Source organism: Cannabis sativa, chromosome 6 (assembly GCF_029168945.1).
Source record: "Cannabis sativa cultivar Pink pepper isolate KNU-18-1 chromosome 6, ASM2916894v1, whole genome shotgun sequence".
NCBI classification, from domain to species: domain Eukaryota; kingdom Viridiplantae; phylum Streptophyta; class Magnoliopsida; order Rosales; family Cannabaceae; genus Cannabis; species Cannabis sativa.
The window spans coordinates 69,304,834-69,310,833 of record NC_083606.1 but is presented as its reverse complement, the minus strand read 5'-3'; the positions used below and the strand labels follow the sequence as shown (position 1 = coordinate 69,310,833).

Here is a 6,000-nt window from a genome sequence, read left to right as displayed (position 1 = left end):
GATAGGCATCAAAGCATTGATCATGCTGTTGAACTCGTTTTTCCCGAAGCAGTCCACTGTGCATGCTATCACCACATTGTTATGAACGTGAACGCCAAATTCAAGACTGATGCTTTTCACAACCAAATATATAATGTTGCTTACGCATGGTCGAAGACTGAATGCGATAGAGAGTTCGAGAAGCTTAGAAAGATGAATCCGGCCATTGCTGCATATGTGGAGAGTATAGGGTTTGAGAAGTGGGCTCACCCTTATTGTTTGGGCGATAGATACAACATCATGACGAGCAACGCTGCTGAAAGCTTCAATAGTGTCACAGAAGAGTTCAGGAAATATCCAATAACTAATTTGGTTGAATTTATCAGGTTCACACTCCAATCGTGGTTCGCTGATCGCCTCGAAAATGCTGACAAATGTACCACCCCTTTGGCCACGCTCTTTGAAAAAAACTTGGCAAAAATTCATGAAAATGCAAGGTACAGGCGCGTCCAACGAAATGGAGCCAATTTGTATAACGTTGGTAGGGGACCTAACGGTGAAAGAGGTGGTGATGTGAATCTAATTGAAAGAACATGCACCTGCAGCGTGTTCACGTTATTGAAACTCCCTTGCCTTCATGTATGTGCCGCGGCATTGAAAACGAACACAAGTGTGTACACGCTTTGCTCACCTTATTATTCAAAAGAAACGTGGAGGAAGATTTACGATGATACCATCAATCTTGCTGGTGACGAGGATGATTGGGTTCTCCCAGAACACATCAAGAATATGAAAGTTGGGGTACCTGTGGAAAATAAGCCTGTAGGTCGTCCAAGAAAAAGCAACGCTGGAAGAAGACGGGAGAACCGTTTCCGTCCGAGTGATAAAAAGGTTACGTACCACGAAGCTACCGGCCATTGTGGCGATTCGAGCCACAACAGAGCAACATGCAAAGCCCGCATTTGAGGCGTCCTGTACTTATTCGTTGTAATAACATGTTTTCTATAATGTCGAGGTTGAATATTTTTTAAATATTTTAATTATTTTTAGGTTTAATAGTTATTTTTGTTGAATAATATCGATATTTTATATTTGAAACCACGAATAATTATCATAATTTGAACGAAGAGAAAGTCTATATATACATAACTGTAATGTTAATTACACAAAATATACAATGTCCCAATAATTACACATATAATCAGCCGACATTTTGGTAAAATAAATCAACACACCACCGTTGACGAAACATAGCTATCCGGCCTGGCGTCACATCGGTCAATCCACGTTGCATCATGAGATGCTCCACATACTCAATGCAATAGACGCCACAATCACCACTAAATGCAAATATATAAAATGTAAAGTCAGTCTAACGTAAAACATATTTTAATACTATAGTACTTTTTTATCGCTATGTACCTGGTTGTTGACTTCGGAACTAAGTCGTGAGTGGCTCGAGTCGAATGCATTTTTGGAAGCACCGTGATGTCCCTGTTAGTTAACGCCATGATCTGGTTGTTATGTGGAAATTCCCCGGTTGCAAGGATTAGCGAGGGCAGCAGTTCTCCCCAAGTCTTCAGGATGGGTTCCATGGCGGTCCAATGACAGACGCTGGAATCACAGTCGTAGACATTAATTTTCCACAGCTCTATGTCGACTTCAAGTGTTACCGAGTGCCTTGCCTCGGGAAGGTTCAGAACGAAGTAAATAAACTCGTTACCCCTCCATCTCTCAAAGACTTGGGACTGTAATTACAGAGAACAACGAAACAATTAACAAACCATAATAATCCTCCCAAACAATTAACATTTAAAATCTTACTAAAACAATACCTTATGAACCCCTCTGCAGTAGTCCAGGATATAATCCTCCCACACAAAGTTTCTCCTCGGACCCTTGTGGCTCGTCCATGCACTGCTGATCATGCTGATCACGAATGTGGAGAGAATGATACCCTTCTGAGGAAATGTCAGTGGATAGTCGATGCGTCGCCTCCTCAGCATATGCATTGCTGCATCTATATGCTGCATATAAAGGGAAATGTCAGTTAGACAAAAAAATATATTAATTGCACATAAAGTTGTAAAGTGAAGTAATATTATAAAATACTTTACTTACGTTATCTGTAAGCCATTCCTTTGGTTTGAGCATTATCCAAAAGAATCTTGGACCGTAATCACCACTTCTCAAATCCCGAAGTCGGTGGTTCGGAATGAGTCCAACACACCACTTTCGGAAAGTGGTTAACAATTTCTCATCCGGTGGCTCCAGGGGATCAAAAGTCGAAGATGGCCTATGTCGTCTCTTCATCTCCGTATAGTCACCGAACCATACAAGAGGCTTTCTCTTCCTCTTCCGACTCTTAACCACTGCAGGTTGTGCCTCTATCGACAGAATCTCACCCTACGACTCGGTGTCATGTACATGGATAACAGGTTGTGCCTCGATCGGAGTCGCTGGAGCTCCCTCATAAGGATCGTAATCGTCGGGGAAGACCTCCTCCTCTTCTACTGGGGGTGAAGCAGCTGGTGGTGGGGTAGATGGATCTGCTGGGGCCTCCGGTGCTGAAGCTGTCGTTGGCGGTTGGCGGACGATTCAACATGGCCAATATGTCTCTGAGCTGCTCCATAATTACGTTCTGACCACCCTTCAGCTCTACATGGCTGGTCTCGTATGCCTTCTTCAGCTCGACATGAGCAGCATACAGACCCTGAGTGTCAGCCTCGATCCTATCCAACCTCGCCACTAAATCAGTGTACTCTGCACCCCGAACGCCTGATGAAGATGGTGCACTGGGCTGAGGTTCTGAACCAGTGGCTTGAAAAAATATATATCAAAAAAATACGGTAAGCATACGATAATTCCACAATGTAACAAATATCACAAAACAAAAACAATAAAAAAAAAGACATAAAAAAAAAGTTCCAAAAATTGGTACCTGAGTGTACATTTCTGAGTGTACGGGACTGAGTCTACGGTACACGACTACTGCCTCAGCCTCTGTGTCATCCACACCATCATCAACCAGGTTCTCCACACCATCGTAAGATATGGTCCTCACAAATGCCTCCTCCTCTGTCCGTGGAAGTAGTCCCTTCACCACTTTAAGATTCTGTTTATGGTTCAAAAAATATCAAAATAGAACCATTTAGCATTTATTACAAGCATTTATGTTAAATAATTATTCTGAACATAAGTGAAAATCATACCCGTCTAGAAAATAATGCGCTGACGTCTTTCTTCCCAATATCGCCCTTGCTCGTCCAGCTAAGCATCCTGGGGAACCGAATCCCGTGATTCGTGCCATACCTCTTTCCAACCTCCAAAATGGCCTCGTACGCCCAATATTGTACTGCAGGTGCGAAGCCATATGCTGTGTATTTGCGCTCGTGCTGAACATCCGAACTCAGCTTCTTCTCGTAGTTGGCCTTCTGTTTCAACATGTCTTTTTGAAGCGAGTGCATGAGTCTGGCGAATGAGTGCTTCCCCCAAGGAATCTGGAAGAAGAACTCGAGGTCTTCCACATATCTAAGTATGTGAGGCGTAATCGAGCGCGTTTGCCTCGCGGCCCGGAAGCAACGACTCCACAAACAAGCCTGGCCGAGCTTGTACAAGTCTTCCGGGTTCGACGGTTTGTGAACCTATCTTGGAGTGCTTCGTCTTCACACTATCGAATAGGTTGAAATATTTGTTGATCAATCGGTCGACCACCGAGCGCGCGACCTGCGCAGCCTTCTCCTCTTCTGTTGGCCCCGAGGAGAAGTCCAGGCCTGTAATGAGTGCAAACTCCAGCACTCCGAATCTGACCTCCTTCCGACCAACGTAAAACCGCATCCTCAACTCCTCCTGGGCATCCACCTTCATTTTGTGGAGCATAAGCTGGTGAAATAAGACCGAGGAGAATGTCAAGGGTACGACATTCCAAAAGCTCCCGAAACGGCTTTCCTTCGCCGTGTTATTCAGATTGAACTCCTCAAACCGAGCTTTGATTTTTGCAAAAATTTCAGTGCCTCTATATGTGACGCGGCCAGTAAAATGCTCGGGTGCTGGAATTATGAGTCTGGGAGCCATCTGAAAAAATAAAAAACAAATAAATAAAGCTGCCAAAAAAAATTAAAAACATGTCGACATAATGTCGACATACCGTCGACATTATGTCGACATTATCAAAAGCAAACACAATTCAACAATGTCGACAAAAAATATCAACATCCTGTCGACATTCAGTCGACAATTTAAAACGAACAACAATTCCACAACATGTCGACAAAATGTCGACATTCAGTCAACAATACAAATTAAATTCAACATGTAAATATAATCGACAATATATCGACAACATGTCGATATGCTGTCGACAAATTCAATATGACCATAATTTCACAACAAGTCGAAAACATATCGACATACTGTCGATATTAAGTCGACAATACAACCTAACAATAAACAAGTTGATCTAATCGGCAAACCATCGACATACTGTCGACAAGTCGTCGACAATATAGGGCAGAAAATACATTTCACCCACTAATCGACATCCTGTCGACATACAACGATATCCTATCGACATACAAATAACAGCTAAATTCAAACAGACACCCAAAATATCGACATCCTATCGATATGTCATCGACAAACACTGTACATACATATAATTTCGCCAAAAATAATACACAGAATCAAAGGAATCCACAGAATGTACATGAACAAAGATAAATCACAAGTAATCAAGTAATCCACAAAAATCTAGCAAAATTGAACATTTAAAATCAATTTTTTTTTTTAAAAAAATGGTACCTTTTTGACTGAAGTGGGTGTCGATTGAGGACGGTGGTGGGTGTCGACTGGATTTTGTGGTCGTTGTTTCGTGGGTTTTATCGTCCTCGACTGGGTTGTGGGTTCGTCGATTGGATGCACACGAAGAGGGAATGGAGGGAGAGGGAATGGAGGTTGGGGAAGTGGGTTTGGGTTTGGGTTCTCGGACTTTCGTTGTGGCGAGGGAGAGGGAATGGAGGTTGGGGAAGACGAAGTGGAAAGAGAGAGAGGGAATGGAGGTCGGGAACGCTGGTTGGGTTTCTCGGAGGTAGGTGGGGGATTGGGGAAGCCGAAGTGGGAAGAGAGAGAGGAAAGGGAAACTGTTAGAGGGAAATTTTAATTAAAGGGTAATTTGGGTATCTTTTAAAATTATAGGCATTAATTTGTACAAATTAGTTTATGGTATAAATTTTGATATGGGGTATATTATTAAGGGCAAATAGTGAAATTTCTAAAATAAATTTTTTAATGGGAAAGTAACTAATTGATATCTTATTCAAATTAAAAGCAACTAAATGGTTGCTTTTTCCAAAACTCCCAAAAAGCGAAAATTTTTGGAAACGAGATTTTTTCAGTTTTTTCAAATTTCGGTAATTGTTTTGAATTTTGGTATGTAGGCTGACGTGGCATAACGGTATTTGTGTAAATAATTCTCTTAAAGGTATTTTTATAAATAAAATTATTTTTAGGTATAATATTGAAAAATCCCCAAAAATATTTGGTCGGAATCTGGTTTAAGAAGTGGAAAGGTGCGAAATGGGGATTTAGTTTATCATCATAGTGGTGTGAAGTGGGACTCTTGGTCACTCGTCCGAATTATTAATTTTTTTTTGTTTTTATTTTATTCTTTAAATTTATTAATTAGTTTTATGTAATCTTTAATAAATTAAGTGAAAAAAAAAAGAACCAAACTAATTTCTGTTAGTGGGTACCAACGGGGTAGTGTAAAAAAATGAGTTTTGAGTATTAATGCCGTAATTTTTAAAAATTGAGTATTTATTAGTAACACAATGAACAAAATAAAGGTATTTATGCCGTAAATTTTTCTTAACTATATTATAAATAAGTTGAACTAGAATTTATAATTTTGTAGCCCATGACATGGTAAAGTGGGCTTATGCTCACAACTTAAATGGTACAGGTATGCTGACTTTGTCCAACATCCAAAAAAAATATTTTTGTAGTGATTATGAAATCTAATTT

General features: G+C 40.6%; 1 long non-coding RNA gene across 1 annotated transcript; it reads right to left on the bottom strand.

The window, feature by feature from the left end:
* Window positions 1-1,096: 1,096 nt before the first annotated feature.
* Window positions 1,097-1,643, bottom strand: LOC133039513 (uncharacterized). The gene is made up of 2 exons (XR_009688657.1): window positions 1,402-1,643; window positions 1,097-1,319 (listed from the first exon to the last, which is right to left on the bottom strand). It is a non-coding gene; the product is annotated as an uncharacterized LOC133039513 (long non-coding RNA).
* Window positions 1,644-6,000: the final 4,357 nt, after the last annotated feature.